This window comes from Artibeus jamaicensis, unplaced genomic scaffold (genome assembly GCF_021234435.1).
Source record: "Artibeus jamaicensis isolate MK-2021 breed Jamaican fruit bat unplaced genomic scaffold, CSHL_Jam_final contig_415, whole genome shotgun sequence".
Classification (NCBI taxonomy): Eukaryota; Metazoa; Chordata; class Mammalia; order Chiroptera; family Phyllostomidae; genus Artibeus; species Artibeus jamaicensis.
Window position 1 is genome coordinate 29,647,963 of NW_026521823.1, and position 25,673 is coordinate 29,673,635.

Below are 25,673 nucleotides of genomic sequence, written 5' to 3' on the forward strand. Positions count from 1 at the left end.
TCTGTGAAACGAATATGGATGCCATGGTCAAGATTACTGCTAGAAGCCTGCCTCATCTAAGAGCTTATTTCAGCAAAGCAAAAGGGTAGTGAAAATAAAATGTATCCTGGCATTTTCACTTTCTAGAAGACAGACCTGAGTTTTGGGAGCCAGAACTAGGTGAGTGACTATTCCATTAACATCCAAGTGTCCGGACTGTTTTCTAGGAATCTCAGTTCAAATAGAATTTTCTTTATTATCTGATTAACTTAGATGCCCTGGATTAAATCAATATTCATAGTCAATTGTTAAAAAAAGCCTAGAGTTCTATTATCTCTGACAAACAAATAAGTACTATTTCCAGTTGCTCCCACTCAATGTTGACTAGTTAATGCAAGCATATTTTAATCAACTATCACTTCTCTAATACAAGAGGCCATTAACTGCAAGGCACTCTATTTTATGTGATGCTAATGAAAAACACTATATATAGTTTTTCAATATATAATATTGGAAAAATTCTAAACACATTACATTTTATTTTAGACATATTTACACTCAGATTTATTTAGACCTAAATATTTATTATGCCTCATTATTATACATGAGAAAGTCAAATAGAAATTATGTAAATGGACTAAGGTATGTCTAAAATTTCTTCTCACTCAGAGTGAGCAACATTCACATTTTCTATGAAATATCATCTTCAGGGACATCAAGAGAGTTGGTTTCCTACATTTCTTGAAAAAAAAAAGAACACACTTCACTATTGTTGCAGGGATTTTATTCCCAGCTGTTAGTGCCTGTTCGGGAAGTTCGGTTCTCATGCACAGGCAATAATGGCAACCCACCTGCTTCCCGTCTGCAGTTATTTTCAGATGAACCTAATTATTGATGTACTTGACTGATAAACTGGTGAAAATGAACTAGAAATTCCTGGTTTGATAGTTTTCTCTTTTCTAAGCTTTCTACCTGTAGATCACACAGATTCCACTCTGTTGCTACTGGAAAAGTTTTGCAAGAGGGAAAACCCTAACGTGGGAGGCTGCAGTGGAGTTACTATATTATAAAGTTCACTTGTCTGCAGACATGTGCCATCTGATTAAATTTATCTGTCGCATGCAGGTTTATTTCCTAATATGTTTAAAATATGATCAGGGAGAATATATACCTTTAATACAGGTGAGAACAAACAACGTGTAATTATCACTTGGAGTGTTTTACAAGGCCATTACCCAAAGTTGCAGTTTTTAAAAGTTGGTGATGGGTTATATAGAGTGGAGAGATTATTAGATGGCAAATATAAAACCCTGAAATAGATGGTTTTAAAAATCGGTCATAGCAATAAGGTTATTTGAATGGAAATTCATTTCAGGTGGTCAAACTTTTAATGAACAGTTCAATTCTTTAAACATATGATCTTTAATTGCCTTTTATTGTTAGACATTTGGGAATAAAATGTAAAGCAAAATAGGCTTGAGAACAGTCCACTTTCTTAGGAAAATACACAGAATTAAGCAATAGACGTAAAATGCAGTATATGCTAATAGTAACAGGTTGCTGTGGGACCATATACTGTTATAGCAGTATCATGCTATCTCCAACTGCACACATAAAAGCAGTGTCACTTTATTTGCTAAAATTAATTTAAGTTTTTCTATAAGCTTTCAATGTTCCCAGGCCCTTAGGAAATGCTCTGTCATTAATTAGGGTATTTGGTCTGGGATTAATACTCAGGTACAATCATTCATTCAAAGAACGGTCCTTGAGTGTGTATATTTGAGCACGGTTTCAGCTCTTGCATCTTCAGTAGCCCAAAGACATTTCAGGATGAAAGCCCCACTGAGTGTCAGTCCTACCTGGGTGATGGCAAAAACCGAAGTCCAGGTTCTGAGATCTGGGGGTCCAATGCTCCTCTGGTAGTTCTCCCTTCCTGGTGATTTTTTTTAAATATAATTTTGGCAGGACCCGTTCTTTTTCTTCTTCTAAAATACTTTTTACTGAAAATCCATTCTTCCTCACCAGTTTTAAAATTCTGAAGCCAAAAGCCCAGAAGTCCTACTGACTTACACTTACTTTTCCCCCTGGCAGACAACCCCCCTGAGGCAGAAAGGTGTTAGACTTGCTATTCAAAGAATTGTGGAGAAAGGGGAAAAAAAGAAAATGTGATTAGGCAGAAAGAAAAGAGCTTCCCAAATTACATCTAAAAATATTGGCTGGCCACATGAGTCTGGGATAGCCAGGGAAGGTTATATTTAATTTGATAACAAGCAGAAGGGCCAAAATTGTTTGAGGCAGAAGGGGAAAAGCTTATTTGAGAGTTCATAGGCTAGAGAAGACATTTTATCCTTGTAGCCAAGAGGATTTCAGAATAACCACAGCTTAGGATGTGAGAGGCAATAAGAATTAGGGACGGAGAAAAATAAAGACAGGCAAGATAAAGAAGGCTATTACTTCTATAAAACCGTGTTAAGCAATTTTAATTTTAAGGGCAATGGGATGTTTTGAAAATGTTGAAAGCAAGGAAAAGACAAGGTTGATTTCCATTTTAGAAGTCTCCCTCTGGTTTCAAGTCAGAGGGAAAATCCTCACAGCTCTCACTTCTATGGTTTTTCTCCCATGGCTTTCCTTGGACTAGTGACCTTTCTGCCTGCTATCTGTCATATAATATAGAGTGCAATTCAACCATAAAAATTAAATATCTTAGTAGAACATATTTGGGACATTGCACCATTTTTTTCTATACCCAGTAATTCCTAGTTCATTCTTGTCCTTGATTGCTCATATCAAAGCCCATGTCTGATAAATCCTGATCCAAGTTTATTCCATGCTGGAGAAAATGCACTCTATTCATTATTAATTCACCATGACGATTTCAAATGTGAAAACAAACATTTTAATAAAATTAGTTATAGAATCCTTGAGCTTCATTAAAAAACAACTAAACATTTAATAAACATTGAATGAAAAAAACTTTAGGGATATGTTCTTTTATGTAAGGATTACCATATTCTAAAGGGGGGCTTTGGAAAAAATTTTTTTCATTGTAATGGTAAAATTGTAATAGCCCTCACTGTATCCAACTTAATTCAAGTCTTCCTGACTTTTTCCCACTCTGTTAAGTATAATTTTCAGGAACCACACAGCAAATACTCCTGGGCATTATTACTAAGTTATGTAAAGAGAGGCTGGATATAGCAGTCCCTTCAAAAGAGCTTTTTATACATCTGCATATTTCTTCTGAATCTTATTTTTTGGGGAAAAGCAGATGTTGCAGGGTTTTTTTTAAGTGCCTGCAGAAGTCTAAAGGCTTTATAATATTGGCTCCCTTCCCTCAACCCCTAAGCCTCTGATGTCATGCATCCTTCTCACTCAGCACCGCCTTGCCCCCCCAGCCTCGCAGAGCCTCCAAGAGTGTCAAGAAAGTGCCCCCCACGATCCTGCTTAAGGACCTTTGAACTAACTCCACGTCCCTCAGCCTGTAGGCAAAACTTGCCTGCCAATGTCCACCCAGCTTGCTTCTTGACTGTCCTCCAGCCTTAGTTCCAAAAACTCCTTTCTCAGGAAGCCTTTTTCTAGCCACTCAAAATTACAACAACCTCTAGTGCACTACTCTTTATACTATTTATATTATTTTCATGATTTTCTAAGTATTTCTCACTTCCAATATACTGCATCATGTTCTTTTTTATTTTTATTTTTGCTCTCCCTTTTTAAAATGTAAATTTTTGTGAGATTAAAAAAAGTATGACTGTGTTCACTATTATATCTTCAGGGCTTAGAGAAGTGCTTGGAAATTTTATGTTAAAGAAATATTTGTTGAATAAATGAACCTCTAGACACAGCAAAAAATTTTCATACTTAATATTTATCAAGACTAAATTTTATGTTTACCTTGTGATTCCAAATATATAATTCATGTGTAATTATGTATGATGTATATGTAAGAGACAATTCCTGGGAGGTTCTGAATTAATACATATCAAGCTGTATCTTGCACATATGTGGATAAAATCAAAAGGCCCTTAACAAGTAACACTTCAGTCCCCTCTGTGCAGTCATACGGGTCACACACATGTGCATGCGTGTGTTTTATCTTGGATATCAACCAATGATTAATGTTATGACACTAAAATAAAAGATCAAGTAATTCTTAAAGTAAGGAAGAGCAAAACAACCCTGGATGGTGTGGCTTAGTTGATTGAATGCTGGCCTTGAACGAAGTCATCAATTCGATTCACTGTCAGGGCACATGCCTGGGTTGCAGGCCAGGTCCCCAGTTATAGGTGCAAGAGACGCAAATGATCTATCGATCTCTCAGACATAGATATTTCTCTCCCTCTTAAATGAATAAAGAAACAGTAAAGCAATTATATTATTTTTATTTTTATTGTTATTTTATTACTAAATGCTGTAGACAGACACATTCATGTACACTCCTACGCACAATAAGGATTCAGCTTCATCTGCAAACTTCAATATGTTGCATTTTTATTTTTATTCAGTTTAGAAGTGTTTTAAAATATCTCTTGATAATTCTTATTTGATCTAATAGTTGTTTAGAAGTATGTTAGCAATTTTCAGGTATTTAGATAAGTTTCCAGATATGTGTTTATTATTAATTTGTAGCTTAATTAATTTTGTGTCAAACATAGAACATACTTTGCTTCACTTGTTTAATTTTATATTTATTGAGTTTTTTATGGCCTACAGTGTGATCTTTCTTAGTGAGTGTTTCCTTGTTTTATGTTCATTTTAAAAGACGGTGTTTTATGTACACTGTCTGAAGAAAGAATATGTTGTGAAATTCAATTAGGACTAGTCATTTGATGGTGTTGTTACATTTTTCTACATAATTCTTAATGTTCTGCTTTTTTATTGGTAACCGAAAAAATAATGCTGAAGCCTTTACATATAAAGGTGGATTGGCTTATTTCTCCTTTCATTTAGGACAATTTTTGCTTCATGAATTTTGATAATCAATTTTCAGATGCATACATATTTGGGATTTACATGTCTTCTTAGAGATATAATCTGTTTTATCATTATGTAACATCCCTCTATGTCACTGATAGTATTCCTTGTTATTAATTCAAATTCCTTGAATATCAATATTGCTATTTCAGTTTTTTATTTGTGTTTGCATGGCATATCTTTTTCCATCTTTTAGTTTTAAATTTAAACAGCATACAGTTGGTTCTTCCATCAACCATGATGACCTCAGTATTTTTTAAAAGATTTTATTTATTTATTTTAGAGAGATGGGGAAGGGAGGGAGAAAGAGAGGGAGTGAAACATCAATGTGTGTTTGCCTCTAGCACACCCCATACTGGGTATATGGCCTACAGCTCAGGCATGTGCCCTGACTGGGAATCAAACCAGTGATGCTTTGGTTCGCAGGCCTGTGCTCAATCCACTGAGCTACACCAGTCAGGGCCATCTCAGTGTTTTATATAAAGCATTGCATTCATTTACTTTTTTACATTTTATTTTATTTTTGTAAGACTACTTCAGAAAATCTTAAGTGTATAATACATTGTTTTGACTAGACATACAATATTGTAAGAGGGTCTCTACTACTTACCTTGCTTAACTGAAACTTTATGATTAGTTACTCATTATTTTTTTCCTCCTTCAAACCACCTGGTAACCACCATTCCACTGATTGGTTCTATGAACTGGAGCATTTTTGATAGCTCACATCACTGAAAGCAGGATCTCAAAGAGATCAGTTCCCTGATCATCGCTCATCTTTCACAACAGCCTAGCTGTGAAAACAATATGCATGTTCATCAATAGATGAGTGGGTAAGGAAGACCTGATAATGTGTACACAGTGGAATAGCACTCAACCTCAGTGGAGTAGGAGATTCTGCAATATGGGACAACATGGATGGACCCTGAACATATTATACATATAAGAGAAGCCTGTCACAGAATGGGATCATTTATGAGTGATGTGATTCTTCAGTAGGGTTAGATTAATTCTACCAACCTATTGGCTGTTCTATACTTGTTCCATCTGTTCTTTGATTCTTTTTCCTCTTTTAATGAATTTTTCAGTGGTTTGGGTATTATCCCATTTTATATTCTCAATTCATCTAATTTTAGTGTTTGCCACAGCATTTACAATATACATCTTTATGTAATGAGAATCTACCCTCAACTGATATTTAAACAAAAGCTTCATATTTAATGAAAGAATCTACTATAATACATCACTGATTCTTTTCTATGCCTTTGATATTTTTTCAGGACTTTAATTTTCACCTATCCTGTAAACATGCAATGCAGACAGTTAAGCAAATAGTTACATTTAATGATATTTAAATGTAAGAAAAACAATTCTTTAACCTTCATGTATTCCACTCCAGAGCATCTAATTTCATTCCACCTTAATCTGACATCATTTTTTAAAGAACATTTTAAACATCTTTGTAGAGGTCTGCCTGCAGGAAGGCCTTACTGCCCTTTCATCTTTAAATATTTTTATTTAAATTTTTTGCATATACATCTCTTGGCTAAACATATAAATTTCTGAGTAGGAGAATTGAATTGTTTTCTTTTAGAACTTAAAAATATTTCTCTCTGACCTCTGATTGTATAATTTCTCACATGTGAAAATATTTTTTTCTTTATATTTATTTTTCCTCCAGCCACCTTTAAGATTTTCTCATTGTCTTTGGTTTCTAATATTTAAATATGATATACTTATAATATGTGTTGTCCCTGATTAATGTTCTTTATCTTCCTGTATATGTGCGATGTTGTCTGTCAATAATTTTGTAAAGTTCTCTGTGATTATTTTTAGAAATATTTCTTCTCTCCTAACCTCCTTTCTTCTTTCAAGATTTTAACCATGCATAAGTTGGAACATTGAATATTATTCCACAGCTGCTGATTTTTTTCTCTTTGTGTTTTAATTTGTATAATCTATTGGCATCTTATTAAATTCACTGATTCTTCTCTTGACCATGACAATTTTTTATGAGTCTATCAAAAACCTTCTTTATCTCAGTTGCTGTGCTTTATTGCTACCAATTCTGTACAATTTGTTTTCATAGTTTACATTCCTCGGCTGAAATTGCATGTGATCTAACACGTTATACATCTTTTTCATTAGAACCACTTTTTCACTCAAAGTTGCTTATTAAAACACAAATTGATGGTTACAAAATGGCCATGAGGATGTAACGTACAGAATAGGGAATACAGTCAATAATATAGTAATAACTGTGTATGGTGCCAGGTGGATACTTGAAATATCAGGAGGATCACTTTGCCAAGTATTTGATTATCTTACCATGATATGGTACCCCTGAAACTAATAGTAAATAATATTGTTTGTGAACTGTGATTGAAAAAACAATTTTTTAAAAAAATTACAAAGCAATGAGCAGTGAAAAATTCTGATTCTGTGCGTATGTGGAGAGAATAGAGTCGGGTAGGGAAGAGAAGGAATAGGGACACAAGGAGACAGCCTAGGAGGAAAAACAGATGTATTCATCCCTACTTTCCCGGGCCAGCCAGTTTCAAAACCCCTCAATTCTATCTCACTGTGCTGATATAACTGCCTGTTGTAGCTACAAAGAGTTTGTTTGGTCTTGCAAAATTGTGATGTATAAGAAATATACAACTGGTTACTCAAACGACCAAAATATATTTCCCATATATATGTGGTCTCCATCCATACTTCCTGACTCAGCTTCCAAAACCCTTGGAATTTCCAAAGTGTTGAGAGTGATAAGGTGGCTTTTATGTTTGGGAAGTGACTTTTTGAAACACCTAAGGGTGAGGGTTGGTTACCAAGAAATCCAATCCAACTGTATGATTGGAGGGTTTGAACTGTCAGTCCCACATAACCCCACCTCCAGCCTCAGAGGAGAGGAGAAGGGCCAGAGATGGAATCAGTCCACAATGGCCAATGGCTTAGTCAATCATGCCTATGAAGCCTCCAGAAGAACCGGAAAGGGCTGAGCTTGGTGAGCCCTTGTGGCTGCAAGGGAGAGTGGAGTGCGGTGAGAGGGGGTGGAAACTCTGCCAGTCTTCCCTGAAAATTGTTTCTTGGTGTCTCCCACATTGGAATTCACGGTAGAACCTACGTAGGCTTCCACGGTTGGAGGGGAGTAGAAGGTCAGAGTAGGAAATACAAGGGCTACTGAGAACTTGACACTGTTCTGCAGAACTTGTTACATAATAAAGCACCCAGGCTCAGTCTGTAGGGTGGGATCTGCTGACAAGCTAGGCGAGGCTGCCTGAGCTGACATTGGGCAGATGCTTGTAGCTTGGGAGAACTTGGTGGGAGGAGGAAAATCCAGTGAGAGAACTTATCCAGGATCAAATTTATTATTACTCCCTGGATCATGACACAGCAGGTAACAGATGAGTCGAGAATATCTCATTCTTAGTTTTGCCATAATGTCTTTGCCAGCCAATTCTCTCCTCCCACCTGGCAGAGTTATTAACATATTTATTATGGTGATTTAAAATTCCCTGTCAGGCCATTCCAACATCTGTGTTATATCTGAATCTGGTTCAGATTATTGCTTTGTCTATTCCCCTTTTTATTAAAAAAAAAACCTTTATTGCAAAATCATAAGCATATAATTCTGTCACATAACAAAATCACACTCAAGCACACCATCCAACATTGCAGATGGGATGTTCAAATTAAAACTAAATTATTACACCCATATTATTACCCTACAAACCACAGTCAAGCAGGTATTACTTCTGGCAGACCATGTATATGATATTTTGTACTGATACTGGCATCATATGTAGGAAAGAAGAGACTGAAGTAAGTAATATGTATGCTTAGAAGTGGGCACACCTATCCACTAGGCTTTTAATGCAAACGTATGTGTCAATATAGTTACAAGTTGGGCTGGTTTTGTTCCGATGCTACTGCGGTTATCAGCAGTGCACCTTAGGCTTCATGTTTTTTTGGAAATATTTTACACTTAGAGTGGGATTGGTCTTCCCAGGTGGTACGCCTCAGAGTGTCTCTGCATGCTGTTTTTCTTCTTCTATTCCCCTCCCAACAGTATCCTGCAGTTACTTGTTCCGTGAAGCTTCTTCATTTAATGGAGTGGTATGGTCGTAGGGAGGCACTCTCTAATATTCTAATTAAATCTCAATATTATCCCTGAATAATATCCCTGGTGTGCAGTTTATAGCTTCCGTGGTCCTGTTGACCTTCCCCTGACTAAAGTCGTGGGCCCAACACACATTCCAAGTAATCCAAGAAATAGTTTCTATTTGTTCATGTATGTGTTTGTTAACTCTGATATATTCCCACAGTCATAATGAGCTGTTACCTGCCCTTTAAGGACTACAGCTCCCAGGTGCCATTCATTCCCAGAGACAAAAGGTTTTGCACAGCTGCCTACAGGGAAGAGGGTCTGAGTGGAGTTTCTTGCTGCTCCTTTACTACTGCTTTTAGTCTAGTCCGGGTTTGTAGCACATGGCAGTCCCTCAGGTTCTTTCCCCCTCTTTTATCTGGGCACACAGTAGGGTTCATGTTGAAATTATGCAAGAGGATGCAGATGCCAGTATCTTCAGCTTCCAGGGGTTTCACGCTGTCCTGCCAGCCCACACTGAGTTCTCACCAATTTACAACTATTCTAGCTGAACCTTTCCTTTACCTCTACTGCAGGTAAATGATGAGTCTTCTTTTGCTGAATACGTTGTCTCTCAAAGATTTTGTACTGGCTGCTTGCTCTGTAACCTCTTCCCTTCAAAATATTAGAAAAATAATATTTGAGGTTAGCTCAGCTTCAAATTTTTTAATGAGTCAGAGTGATGGTCCTTTCATGTCTCTATGATCTGGGCTGGCAGCTCTAAGGATGAGAGGAATTGAAAGGCACAGATATCCTCAGGGTGACTTCCAGAGTAAAAATGAAAGACCAGGTCTCTGTTTTCATAACATTCTTGCTCCCCGATCATATTAAATCAACATAACACCAATCAATAAGCACGATTTCATAGCATTTAAAGGATTATCTCAACATATAAGCAAGTTCAACCAGTTTCTGGAATTGAAAGAACACATGATATACTATTGATGAAGCAAAGCAGAGAAAATCTCAGCCAGACACATATGGAGAGTGCAGAGAAGAACAGAGAAGCCGAGCTGCTTTTGGAACTCTGGACAGCAGGTACGTGAGGGAGAGAGTGAGAGGTGGAGGCAAAAATCAGAAGGACTCACTGAACACTTGAATGTCATTTACATAACAGCGCATTGCGGGTTCACACTTCCCACCCCTGCCTTTATTTAGAGATTACAGGGCAGCCAGAAATTTGTCTACCATAAGAAAGAAACCATTCTTCTATGATATATTATTTAATCTCTCCAGGGAAATAGTGGAGAGTAAGTATGGGTGTAGCTGACTTGAAGAATAATCTTTCTTAGTATGACAGTGAATGCCCATTTAATATATGTGGCGGTTCCTCTCATTCTTACTGTAAAGGAAAGTCTCTGTGTAACCAAGTTGTTCTTATTATCACCATAAAAATTATTTTAATGGACTCCTTGTTACCACTTACTATGTGCCAGTACTTTTTTTTAGATAAGACCTATGAAAAGAAAAAAACATTTACTGGATATTTAGAAAGGCCAGAAATTAAAGGCAAAATACCAAGTTAAAAAGGCAAAAAAAAAAAGACTAAAAATAAGTAGATATGTGACAAGAAGACAAATATATATACACATATATGCATATTCATTTATTTATTTATTTAAGAACTCCAAATATTAGTATTAATTCACAAAGATCTTGGATTCATAGTAAAAATGTTATATGAACATGGAACAGTATAAGAAGAGATGGCTTTGGAAATATTAAAACATGATTTCCAAAACTAAAATATAATAATAGAGTTGTTGGAAAACAGATTTGTTAACCTGTTCTAAAATATGTAAATCAAAACATACAAATGATTTTTCAATATTTTTAATTACTTGTTTTCTACATCATAGCTCACATTAAAACATGTGTGTCTTTCCATTAAAACAACTGCCACATCTCACACACTCATCTATCTATATTGCTATTTATATGCATATATAATACACATGTGCAAACATGCACACATTATATGTAAAAATGTTAAAGTAACCACCAGTGATGCAGATGATAACCTGATATACTCAACTGCCTCTGGAGAGTCCCTGTGTATAAAGAAGTATGGGTATAATTGCTTTTTTCTTATTGCTAAAACTATGCTGTACAATATTTGTCATTTTAACATACTATTTTGACCAACATGTTAAAAGAACACAAACACCAAGGATAATTATTTACATTCTGGCACAAGTTCATTATCTCTTCAGCATCACGTGTTGTGGATCACACCGCGATGAGCGCTGCTTTGCTGTTGTCCTGAGCAGCTCTCACGGTCTCCGGAGTACATTTGATGATAGTGTCTCAGTGGGCATCACAAGTATGTGGCTCAACATTTCAATCTCGTGCGCAGGTTTTCCCTTGTCATGGACCAGGCTTCCAGATGAGGGATTTGAAATGAGAAGAGAAAGGTATTTTTTAACAATTCCTTCTCCAGCCTTGCTCTGTAGGAGAAACTCTGTCTTATAAGCTCTGCATTGCCTGATGTGTTAGGTCAAAGAAATAAAGAGAAAATATGAGGGGTGCTTCTGATCTCAGGAGCATTTCTTTTTTAGGAAAAGAGAAACTCTCTCACAGTGGGTAGACAGGGAAAGCCAGAGTACTTTCTACTTGGTGCATCTCACACTCACATGTGCACACACATACACTTACTTCTGGACCCGTAATTTCTCCTATGCAGGTATTGCTTATATAACCTCAAGCAGGCAGTAACATCAATATATTCCTTAATCATTCTTAGAGAAAATGCCTGGATTGCATATGCCTATGATTCTCCTTGTAGGATGAGGGTCTTGAAGTCAGTGTCTGTATCTCTGCTTGAAACCCTAATGACCAACAAACAGGAGGGCCCTACCGACCATGTTGCTCATACGACCTGCTCCTTTTGAGAACACCTTCCTGTTGCCAGAACATGGCTGAGTCATTTATTACTTTATAATTACCCAAAAGTCATGGTCTCTCTCAGTGCCTTCTTTCTCTCATCTCTGAAACCAGAATATGAAAGTATCTATTTTGTTTGGCAAGAATTGAGTAATATCAAACATAGAAAGTGTATAGCACAAATCTTGGCACACAGTAAAGGGCTGATAAATATTTTGAATGTTATTATTATAACCCCAGCTTTCACATGCTTGGGTAGACTTGTTCCACACAGCTCCAAAGGAACAAAAAAAATCATTTTGTAGAAAGATCAGTTTATAAATAATAAAAAAATTTTAGCTAAAATTCTATGTATCTAAAATGTGACCTAAAGAAAAATCTCTTACCAATTTTGGTTTCGGATATCTCATCTGAAACTGAGAAGTGACTATGATATCTTGCTATCTAATGTGTTTTCTAAATTATCATTTGTGTTGTATTTGAATGTCATTTCTATTCCAGTAACACTTCCTTTTCATTAAGGAATACAATTAATTTTCCCTTTAAATGAGTCTAGTAATAGAAGCATTCCTTCTCCAGCTGCCTGTGTTAGTAGTTCACTGCCGAGCCTGACATGAGTGAGAGGTTGTTTCCAAAGAACTGATAGTCATTTAACCCAGGAAGGTAAGGCCAAGGTAAGAGACTTGGCAGCCAAAAAGTAAAATCACCTTAGCTGGCAGTTTCAATAAAAGAATATGCCTCACAGGGAAAGGATTAATTGGGTCTAACCTCCCTTCTTTTCCCTGGGTCTCCACAAGTATTGAGTATTCCAAGAGTGGAGAGGGTGAAATGCCCCCTCTTCCACACGATAGAAGACAGTGTGATTGGAGAAGAGATGCTATTTACTCCCGTGTCATAATGATGGGAAACCCACTTGACTCTAGCACACTACTTTTTTTTTCTCTTGACATTTGTCCTAATGTCATATTCCTACAAAATGCCCACCGCGTTTCTGGGATTCCATTGATCGATAAATTTTGGACTAAGTATGTAAAATCCCTCTCCTCATGCAATATCAGAGTTCAGCTTGGACAGGATAATTTGACATGTGTTTGTGGAACCAAAGGAATGGTCAGTAAACATTTGCATTATGTGTATCTGAGGCACAGAAGACAAGTCAAAGCTGCAGATATACATTTGGTGGTTGGCTCATGGGTAGTATTGTGAAGGTAGGAACTGATGAGGTTAGTGAGAATGAGTGAGTATGGAAATAATTCAGAGCCTAGACTGGGACCTTCAGGATCCTGTTTTACTTCAGGATTTTTAGTAAATAAAAGGAAGAATTTAGGAGAATGTGGCATCATGGAAAACAATGACAGTGATTTGGTTACAAAACCACAGTTCGGTGGTATATGTTCTGACTCCTAGTCAGCCAAGAAAGGTGAGAATGTAACACTGTTCATTGATTTTCCACCTTGGGGATGCCAGAGCCGGAACTGTTTTACTTAAGAGAATAAAACCTGATTGCATTTATTAATCTGTTTCTTATCTCAAACAATATTAATTCAAGGGTTCCTACGCACTAAACCGTATTCAAGATTATTAAGGCAAACCTGAAAATTAAAGAAGAGACTGGAATTGCAGACTTATTTAACATGTAGTCTAGTGGTAAAAGACAGTTAATAAATGAAATGATGAAGTAAAAATAGTATCAGAAGAGTATATAAGTAGTATGAAACAATACGCCAGGAAGCAAATACCAGGTTTCACGGGGAGGTTGCAACGTTAGACAGCATGCCTGCAAAAGTGTACTATCATTGCTCTAACAAACTACCGAAACTTAAATACCAAATCATTAGGTTGTACATATGAAACTAGTATAGTGTTATATGTTAATCACATCTTAGACACTTAAAATAACACAAACTTACTGTCTTACAGTTCTTCACATCAGAAGCTTGATTTCTCGCTGAGGCGAAATCAAGGTGTGGGGGGCTGCATTACTGTGTGAGGTCTCGCGGAGAGAATCTACTTCCTTGCCTTTTCTGTTTTCCTGAGCCTTCTCCATGTCCTTTCATGGTTACACCAGCCATTGCTCAGGGCTGAGAAGAATTAATCAACCTTTCTGAACAGTACCACTACTCATAACTCCCTATAGTTTCCTCTCTCATTGCAAGCAGGGTAACGATTTCACATTTCAAATCAGACAGATATGTTACGCACAGGCTTCAAACACATCAGTGGATTTTCATTGCAATTGGAATCAAGTACAAATCTCTTCTTGTGACATATAAGGCTTTACCTACTGCACCTCCATATAACCATAATGTCACCTGGCCTCCCACCTGCAGTATTATTTTTTCTGACATTGAAGCACTGCAAACTTATCCCAATCTTTGTGCTGGCAGTTAATTATGATCAGAAGGTCCTTCCTTAGATCTCCCTATTGCAATGCCTTCTCAAATGAGTTGAGCTGGCTTCCAGCTGATCTCTCTAGACAAAGCACACCACTTTTTATGAACTGACTAATAATTTCATAGACTTTTTAACTTTTGTTTTCATTGAGCTGGTCGTTCTCTGAAGTCATTTATTTATTGTATGTTTGACATCTTACAAGATTTAATATCCAAGATGCATGGTTCTGAGTTGACATATTTCATATTATTTATGTGGGATCTGTGTGACTTTGTATGGCGTATTGAGTTACCTCCAAACTGGAAGTAGTAACACCTGTCTTGTACTTCGCTCCAGAGCTTGGTAAGTCAGGTGTTCACTAACATGAATGAATGAATGTGAGTTTCTAAGTTCAGTCTTAAGTTCAGTGTGATAATAATGATATTGTTACATGCTCTAGGTTAAGAGTCAACAAGTAGAATTCTGCTATAGCCTATGCATACGTTGATTTATCCCATTGATCAAAAGACTCAAGTGGTTTACTTGACTTAGGCGTATACCTTACATGTTATCAGTAGTATCTCTATCATAAAATAATTGTGACTGTAGTTAAGAGACTTCCAAAAATTTTGTTGGAGAAAAAGAATGGCTTCAAAAATCATTTATTTATTTATTTTAACACAAAGTGTCTAGTAATTGTGTGTCACTGTACATAGTTATTATGATTCTGTGGACTCTGTTCCCTATGCTGTACATTACACCCTATGACGTATTTTAAAACTGGAAGTTTGTAGTTCTCAATGCCTTTTTCCTGTCTCCGTTCAGCCCTCAAACCCCACCCTTCAGAAGCCATGCTTTTGTTCTCTGTATATATAAGTTTGTTTCTCTTTTGTTTGTTTTGTTTTGTATTCCATATGTAAATGAAATCCTGAGGTGTTTTATTTTTCTACCTGTCTCACTTATTTCACTTTACATGCCTACTCTCTAAGTCTGTCTGTATTGTTGCAAGTGGCAAGAGTTCATTCTTTGTTCACATATACAATGGAATATTAGCCATAATATTTTTATACTGATTCATCTATCAATAGATACCTCAGTTGCTTTAATATTTTAGCTATTATGAGCAATGCTGCTATGAATATAGGCGTGCATTTATATTTTTGAATTATTGTTTTTTTCCTCTTCAGGTAAATACTCAAAAGTGAAATTGCTGGGTGGTACAATAGTTCTATTTTTAATTTTTTGAGCAATCTTTGTACTGTTTTTCATAGTGGCTGCACTAATTTACAAATACATGAACAGTATATAACTTCCCTTTCCTCCATATCCTCACACTAAAGTGTTTTGAAAACTTGGGTGGTTGTGAAAGGCAATCCAAGAATGGTTAATTTAATGCAGGAAATAAAACGCCACATGTAATCCGAGTCTCAGACTCTATTCCCTAGAAAACAGACGTTGTAGTGCTTGGCTTTGATTCAGAAGCTCAGGAGTCTCCAGCTTCTGCTGGAGGAGGATCGGGAGGCGGGACAGGGACACCATCCAGCCTCCCCATTCTCCGTGCCTGCCTAGAGTACTTTCAAATATCCTGCCTCAGCACACAAGTTGTATGGCAACATGCACAGCAGCTTGACCCCCGGCTCTCTTCTTATTTACCCCCTGTTCTCCCAGATTAACCTCTCCAGGTCCCCTGTCTCCTGCCACTATTTATTAACTACCTCCTGGAATTCCTTGCTTTTCTGGCTAGTTTCTTTTTCTCATCAGGGCCTGTTCTGAGACCTGTTCCTTTTAAATCTGGAGGCTAACATACTGCGGCAGCCAGCGTGGAAGAGAACAGCATTACGTCTCAGGCACTTGTTATAGGCCACGTTGTTGGATGAGGCCATTATTAACATGAAGAGGGGGCTGCTTCTCTTGTCCAGCAGAGTAGATTAAGATACAGGTGTTCAGTATTCTTAATCCTGTTCACCCAAATATCCCCACTGGCCTCAAGGTCCTACTGTTCTTTGTAAGGGCCATGACTGTGAAGGCTGTATCTTTAGTCTTCATCGAAGCCTTTGCAACCTTATAATCACTCACTGGGCCTGATTTTCAGTGCAGTCATCTTTGTGGTTAAAATAGTCGAAGATTACCTCTCATATTGTTAAAAAATTCCTAAGGGTTTTTTTCATAGTACATTTAAGATTAGGGGCAGTCTGTCCTGAGCCTGTGTGTGTGCACGTTGTGTAAGTTCTCTCAAGTCCGTCAAAAGCGGGCATCTCACATGACATTTCTTATAATTATCATTGCTTCTGCACTAATCAAGTACAGTCACCATCCAGCTCTTTACCTTGCATCTGTGCTTCTTCCTAATTAAACCCTGCTGAAAGCCTTGGTAAAATTGATGCCAATGCCTGCCAAAGATCATTACTCATCCTAATTATCCAAACACAATAAAATTATCTTTATTGACTTCAGGTCAGTGAGAATGCAAGCCTGCAATTTTATTCTGATGGTTTGTAGGGTCAGTCTTGTCCCCAGTTGTCTTAGTCCAGATTTTCTTGAAAACCCAGTCAGATGTATAACTTATATGCTAAAGCAGTTTTCATTTGAAGGGGGGTAAGAATTACTGCATTACTGGGCAGAGAGACTGAGGAAACACATACAAGGGGCGCTTTGGAAAAGGAGAAAAATAAATATAAGTTTGTGAATAACCATGCTGGCATATATAGGTACACAGTGTATCTCTGCAAAGGCTGTTTGGAGTTGCCTATTAGGGTGGGAGATAAGGAAGATCCAGCTCTTAATCTGGCCACTCTTTCATGTTACGTGTCTTTCATTGCCCAAAGTTTACCCCATAGGGTTTAACGCCTGCCTTTCTGGACTGTGTGAACTGGCTCAGCTTGTTTACTGGCTTCCTCAGTAGGAAGCCTGCGTGGTCCTAAAAGAACCGGACCTGGCTTCCAGTAGGTTTGATGGCGGCCATGACAAAACTCAGTCCTTATTCTGAAGACAGGCTGAGACAAAAGTTTGAGGCTGTGAGTGATGGTTTGAAGCTGTGAGTGAGGATCTGGGAAGGAGTATAGCCTGGATATTCAGTCTGTTAATATTATATCACATTTTTATTAAAAATATTTTAGTAGATCATATGCATTTGTGGAAATACATGTATATGTATGTTTTTGTGACATGTACAGTATTTGAAATACAATATTTTGTTTCTTTTTCTTTTTTCTCCTAAAAATTAACCATCATTTCTTTTTTTGATGAAAATGTGTTTTTTATATAAATTTAAATTGAGTTAACATAGCAGATGGGATTCTTTTTACAGTTTTTGGAGTTTACTACACAGTGTTACTTGTTTATTTTTATTGAATTTATTGGGGTGGCACTGGTTAACGAAATTACATGGGTTTCAGGCACATAATTGTATAGCACACCATCCGTACACTGTACTGTGTGTTCACCACCCCAGTCAAGTCTCTGTCCACCACCACTGATCTCCCCTGTACCTTCCTTTACCTCCCCACTGCAATCGCCACGCTGTTATCCATGTCCATGTTCTTTCTCTTTTAAAAATTTTTTTTATTCAGTCCCTCCACCATCTTCCACAAGCCCTGCCCCCATCCTGACAGCTGGCAATGTTATTGCCAGAAAAGCAGTTCCTTTATTTTTTAGATGGTGCTGAAGTTTCCTATAGTTGGCAAGATAAACTGATTGCAACAATGTGTTTTCTTTCTATATATGTATATGTGTGTGTGTGTGTGTGTGTGTGTTCAAGTACAGTTGATATTCGGTATTATTCTGTGTTAGTTTAAGATGTGCAGTGTAGCAGTTAGAAAATTGTGTACTTTAGAGTGGTCACCTGAAATTGCAGGAACCCACCTGGCCCCGTGAATATTTATTACAATATTATTGACTATGTTTTTTATGCTGTAATTTACTTCCCTATGACCAGTCTCTAACTACCAATTTACACTTAATTCCTTCCCCTGTTTCACCTAGCCCACCAAAACCTCACCCCTCTGGAAACGCTCAGTCTGTTCTTTATATCTATGAGTCTGTGTCTATTTTGTTCTTTAGCTTCAACATATAAGTGAAATCACAAGGTATTTGTCTTTCTCTGTCTGACTTATTTAACTTAGCATAATGCCTATCCATGCTGTCAAAATGGTAAAAAATATCCTTATTTTTTATGGCTGAGTAGTATTCCATTGTGTTTATGTACCACTATTTTTAAAATATATTTTTAAATATGTTATTTATTTATTTTTAGAGTGGGGAAGCAAGGGAGCAAGAGAGGGAGGGAAACATCAATGTGTGGTTGCCTCTTGCACACTCTCTCCTGGGGACCTGGCTCACAACCCAGGCATATGTGCTAAATTGGGAATCAAACCAGCAACCCTTTGGTTTGCAAGCTTGCACTCAATCCACTGAGTCACACAAACCATGGCAATGTACCACTGATTTTTTATCCATTGATCTATTGACGGGCACTTGGTTGCTTTCATGTCTTGGCTATTGTAAATAATTCTGCAATAAACATAGGAGTGAATAACTTGTTTTGAATTAATATTTCAGGATCCTATGGATGTATTGCCAGCATCAGAATCACTGGGTCAAAAGGCAGTTCCATTTTTAATTATTTGAGGTAACTCCACACTACTTTCCCCAGGAACTGCCCCAGTCTGCATTCCCACCAACATTGCACTAGGGTTCCCTTTTCTCCACATCTTCTCTAATACTTGTCAGTTGCTGATTTATTGATGGTAGCCATTCTGGCAAGTGTGAGGTGATAGTGGCTTTAATTTGCATTTCTCTGATGATTAGTGAGGTTGAACAACTCTTCATATGTCTATTGGCCATCTGTATGTCCTCTTTGGAAAAGTGTCAGTTGAAGTCTTTTGCCCATTTTTTAATTGGATTTTTTGTTTTCCTGGTGTGGATTTCTATGAGTACTTCATAAATCGTGGATGTTAGCCCCTTATCAGATGTATCTTTGGTGAACATCTTCTCTCATTCAGTAGTTTGTCTTCTCATTTTGTTGATGGTTTCCTTTTCTGTGCAAATACTTTTTAGTTTGATATAGTCCTATTTGGTTTTTTTGTTTGTTTTCCTTGTCCAAAGAGATATATCAGAAAAAATATTGCTAAGAGAAAGGTCTAAAATTTTACTGCTTATGTTTTCTTCTAGGAGTTATATGATTTCAAGTCTTACATTTAACTCTTTAAACTATTTATGTTTATTCTTGTATATGATATAAGAAGGCAGTCTAGTTTCAGGGTTTTTTGTTGTTGTTGTTATTTTTTTGCACTTACCTGTTTAAATTTTTCTAACACCATTTAACAAATGTGAATTGATCATATAGGCATTGGTTTGTTTCTGGGCTCTCTATTCTGTTTTATTCACATAATTTTTATGCCAGCATTATGCCATTTTGATTACTATTACATTTTAGTACCATTTGAAATCAGGTTGAATGGAGACTCCTACTTTGATCTTGGTTCTCAAGATTGCTGAGGGTATTTAGGTATCTTTTGTGATTTCATATACATTTTTGGATTACAAATTTAGCAATGCATTAAAACAATCACATACCATGATCAAGTGGGATTTATTCTGGGGATTCAAGGTTGATACAATATTTGCAAATCAATTAATGTCATAGACCACATAAACAAAATGAATATTAAAAATCATATCAATAGATACAAAAAAAGCATTTGACAAAATCCAGCAACCATTTATGATTTAAAAACTCTCATTAAAGTGGAAGTACAGGGAATATATCTCAACATAATGAAGGCCACAAATGCTAAACCCATAGTTAACATCATACTCAGTGGGGGAACATTAAAAGTGTTTCCTTTAAGAGCAGGAACAAGACAGGGACGCATGCTTTCACCACTGTTATTCAACACAGGTACTGGTATCCTAGCCATAGCAAACACAAAGAAATAAAAGGTATCAAAATTGTAAAGGAAGAACAAAAACTATTATTCGCAAATGACATGATACTGCATATAGAGAACCCTAAAGATTCCACCAAAAAATCTAAAACTGGTAAGTGAGTTCTGCAATATAGCAGAAGACAAAATTAATCTCTAGAAATTGGTTATAATTTATACTCTCCTAATGAAATATCAGAAGGGAAAACTAAGAAAATGATCCCATTTACAACTGCATGAAAAAAAGCAAAGTACCCAGGAATAAATTTAACAAAGGACATAAAAGATCTGTACTTTGAAAATTATAAGATACTGAAGAAAAAAATTGAAAGAGGTACAAATAAATGAAAGGATATGTCATAGTCATGGGTAGAAATAATTAATATCATCAAAATGTCCATACTACCCAAAACAACCTGTAGATTGAATACAGTTCCTATGAAAACACCAAAGATGTATGTCACAGAAGGAGACTTAAGATGTTTTGCACTTTATATTCTGCATGTTAGAGGTTCCCCCAGAGCCTATCTGGCTATTGTACTAATATGATCATTGTCACAGAGGTAACTGATGTTCCTGGGACCATGACTATAGCCACATAATTCAGGAACTGTGAACCTGACTGGGTCTCATTCACCTGTTGGGAGTATCCATCCAGTAGGACCCCAGAAGCAGTCTTCGTTTATCCTTGTGGCTCTCTTATGAGCAAATTTTTAGTGCACAACTCCTAGTCCCCTTGAAGCTATTAAACAAACTTGGCCTTTAAAACTGGAACTATCGGTGACAAAATTATATCTATTCCAAAATTATAAGCTATGAATTGCTCAGTTGTCTAAATTGCAAAGGAGCCTTCATTTTTAGCCACGGCATGCCAAATTTCAAGTGGAAGAGGAGAAAAAAGTTTCACCTTTTATCTTTACTGTTTAGGAAAATATTTTGCTCTTCCTTTGTCTCAATGATTGCGTTTGAGTTCTGAAACCTTGGCCAACAAACATTCGGCTTTGACCTCAGTCTAGAGGTTATATCTGGTAAATATTTTTCAGACATGCATCATGTTGTGTTTCCTACGAGAAGATAGTTTCACTTTTTCCCTTTTAAGAAAAAATAGCTGTGTTGGCTGAATGAGTTCCCTCCAAATGTATATGTTGAAGCTCTAACCCCAGTGGGGTGGCATTTAGAGATGGGGTCTTATGGGAGTGATTAGGGTTAGATGAGATTGTTAGGGGTGGGGGCTTTATGATGGGATTAGGGGCTGTATAAGAAGTGGAAGACTTAAAGAGATACCTCTGTGCCTGTAAGGAGCCAGGAAAAGAGCACAGACATGCTTGATTCCTGTGTAGGCAGGCATTTATATCCTCACCTCCTTAAACCTGCTCGTGCGCTAATTTTTGCCTCTTCTAGTCGAAGAGCTGTGTGGCCCAGTCACATCACACAGATTGATAACAACTGTGATGAAAGATCGATTCTGTTAAGCAACTATAGATTCAGGCAATTAATAATATAAAATCCCTAAAGTAAAAAATGTCAATTTTAAATCACTACCTACTTTTTAAATACAATGTGCTTCAAAAGAACTTTGATTAAAAAACAAGTTAAGCAGTTTACTCAGCTTGATAGTTTTCCTATTTTTAACTTTGATTATGAAAAAATCAAATGTGTATAATAGTGGCTAGAAGAACATAATAAAACCTCAAGCTTGAATCACCTGGCTTTAACGACTGTCAACTAATGGCTAATTTTGTTTCATCTATACTGTCAGCGATTTCCTGTCTAGCCCCGTTGCTCTGTAAAAAATGTTGTATATATTGCTAAAATATAAAATCTTCTTTTCCAAATCATAAGCACAATATATTAGCGCACTTTAAGGTTAACAAAATTTGCTTTTTCTATTTTTTGTTGTTCAGGTACAGTTGTCTCCCTTTTCCCACCACCATCCCCCCCCCCCCCCGCCACTGCCCAACCTCAGTCCTTCCCCACTTTGGCTTAGTCCACGGGTCCTTTATACATGTTCTTAGGTGGCCCTTCCTATGGCACATGAAGTCAGCGCTGAAATTTTTCAGTGTAAACCCTGATCAAATGAATACACAGTGATTTGTAATTCATGGAAAAGATAAATGATTTTATTTGCTTTACTTTCCTTTAGAGGTATTATTTTTAACTTAAATCAGAATGAAATAGCTTCATTGTACACTGAAATGCCCCATTATATACATTTATTTATCCTGGAGTGTATCTGAATATTGTAAATTTAATTTATTCATCCTAACTTTTTTTCATATGTCATTGAGAGAAATGTGTTACTAAATTATAAGTTGTCTTCATTTGAAAATGCTAAAAAGATGGAATTTCAAAATTATCTTTGGGAATATTCTATTGGGATGGAATAGTTGTTAAATTCTAATTATATATATTTGAAACTGAACTTCATATAGTTAGTGGCACAGTGTTTTATACAATGTACGCAACATTTTAAAAGCATTTTACGTATTATTCTATAACATTAGTAGATAATACAGAAGTATCTGATGGCCCTATGTTAACTGTAATATTTTATTTTCGGAGGAGAGAATTGCATTCAGAAGTGGAATTTAAGAAATCAGTGTGTCTGTCCTTCTCCTCCCCTCAGTACTGACCTCCAACCCTCACACAACACGTTCCATGGGCTCAGTAGCCACACATGGCTCTGGGTTATTTTATTAGCACAGACTGTGCATGTTTCTGTCATCACGGAAAGCTCTATTGGTCTGCACTACTGTACAGGTTAAGAATAATACATAGAAGATTCAGATCATATTAGTCACTTTTTAGCTAAGTGTTTCTAGGGGGGGAAAAACCCCTCTTGTCTAGGCTTTTATTTCTTCATGTTTAGAATAAGGACAGTAGCTGTACCTGTATCATAGAGTTTTTACCAGGATAAACTACTATACTAACTTACTCAAATCCTTTGCAGAGTGACTAATAAGTTGAGAAACTGAATTACAAATCAACAGTGACCAGATCATGTATGAAAATAGAACCCTAACCCACATTCTATAGCAACAGCTCCAGGGAGTCCACCCACTCTCCACACTAACCAGCCCAGGAAGCCCCACTACTGTCTTTAGCAACCAGTACAGGAAGCCAAGCAGTAACCCCAGTAGCAATCAGCCCCAAATGAACAGGACTCGTTAATAACTTACAAGTTATTTCCTAACTTTTCCCTTTATTCCTCTTTTTAAATCCTGTTTTCCATTTTCAACTTAGGACCAAATGAAGAAAGCAGAAGTTATTTCCAACAGGAGTCTTCTTTGAAAAGTTAAATTTTTCTTCAAAGTTAGAGAATTTAGACTGATGTCCTTACATTGTAATTCACTGCACCAATAATGTTTGCACTGGCCTCTCTGTTTTCTAAAAGACTATATATGCACTTTTCTCTCTAAAGCTAGAATGGAATATCTGTACTTCTTTCAAGCCTATTACAGGCACTTAGAAGAGAAGAAAATTTTCTGCTAAATTATGTAAGCAACTCTTTTGCTTTTGACAGGTACATTACTACTTTTTATAAGATTGTTAATGGTTATATCTACTTCATTGTAAGAATAGACAAGCAATACTTTAAAATATCTTCTTTGGGGCACTTTCATGAATTCATTTCAACAATTTGTATATAAGCTTAGAGTATTGTTCAAAGACTTTGAGTCTGACTTTATGCTGCATTCTGATCAGTGGTTGCGAAGTTTAGGATGGGGTGGGGTGTGATTAATAAAGCTGTGAGCAGTTTATTTTCTGTATTTTTATTTATGTGAAAATACATTTCTACCTCTTACCGAGATGAAATAAAAATTGAAATCAATTAGAATCCTTTGGCTTCTGCTGGGTATTCGGGAACTCATTGCTTAAGTTTTTGTTAGGTTTGATTTGTTATTTACTGTTACAGCTGAAATCTAGATGAGATAAATTATTTTATTTTATATTCGCCAGTAACTCATCTCAATTGCAATGATGCACGTAGGAACTGTTTGTGCTTGTTCTTGTTTACTTTCATATTTTAAACTGCCTCTGAGATAGATAAGAAATTGATATTTTCATTAATGTGTAGACTCATTTATCTAACTAAAGTTTCTTTTCATAATTTTAAAAACTATTCCCCATTTCTTGATTGTCTTTGCTTTCCATTCTTATTCATATTTATTAGACTTCTATTTTTTTCCTCTTGTTTCATCTCTTTATTCTTTGCTCATATGTTCTGTAGAAGTGCTTGAGTAATTGCTTCAATTTTCTAAACTGCTCCTAAATGCAATCTTTTTTGGATTATTTATACTATTTTATTAAATACAGTTTGCTTTTCATTTTAAGTCATTTATCCCAATTCCCAGTTGTCCCTTCATTTCTCAACTAACTTCATAGTTGTACATTCTTTTGAAATTGTTCACACACAAAAATATATGCATTCATTTTAAATTATCTAGGGCTTCATTTCTTGCACTGATTCTACTTTTTAAAAAATATGGAGTTGTTCAACTCTCTGTACCAATCATATTATACTCAGAGCCTGTGTCTTTTCTTTCTTCTTATCTTCAGAGAGGGACCCTTTATTTTGTCTACAGTTGGAAGTGGGACTTTGATTTAGAGAACTGTGTAGACTTACCTGTCTAAATGTGTTACAATCTGACAAAGGTTTAAATTCACCATTTCAAAAAAGGCCCTATCGCGAGTCAGGAGAAAGCCAGATCTGGCTGATTTTTTTGGTAGGGAGCTTTCACTTTGCGATTAATAGAGCTAATTTCTGGTTTTCTCTGGCATTGAGGCTATTACTTTGCATGGTTATCTGCTCTCCATTTCCATTCTGGATTAGCTGAAGTGTCACTTCTTAAACTGGCAAATGATTCTCTGAAGATGGGCCTGGACATTTTCTGCATCTTCCCAATTTGTTCTTTTCAGTGATCTTTCTGGCAAAGTTCCTTGAAATCTCTGATTTTCACTTACCACCCTCACCTAACTTCCAAAAAAAGATGAAATCCCTTCCCCTTGTGTCTGGGTTGCCTTAGTGAATCCCTTGACCAACAGTGTAAGATAAAAGTCTCATCGTGCCAGGCTTTTAAGAGATTGACAACTTCTCATCACTCTATCTTGGAAGATTCACTGTAGAAATGTTTGCTGGACTGGAGCAGGGAGGCTGTGTGCATCAGAGAAATTCTAGAAGCCTGACTTCCCTGAACACTCTGGCATGAGGAGTCCAAACCATGTAGAGAGGTCAAGAAATGGGATGCCATGTGGAGAGAGAGAGAAAATGGCAGAGAGAGAGAAACCAGTGAGACACATTTACTAGAAATGTGGGTAAGAGTCATCTTGGCTGGAAATTCTGCAGGCCCAGATGGCTCATTGATCAGAGACATATCAACCAGCTGAGCCTT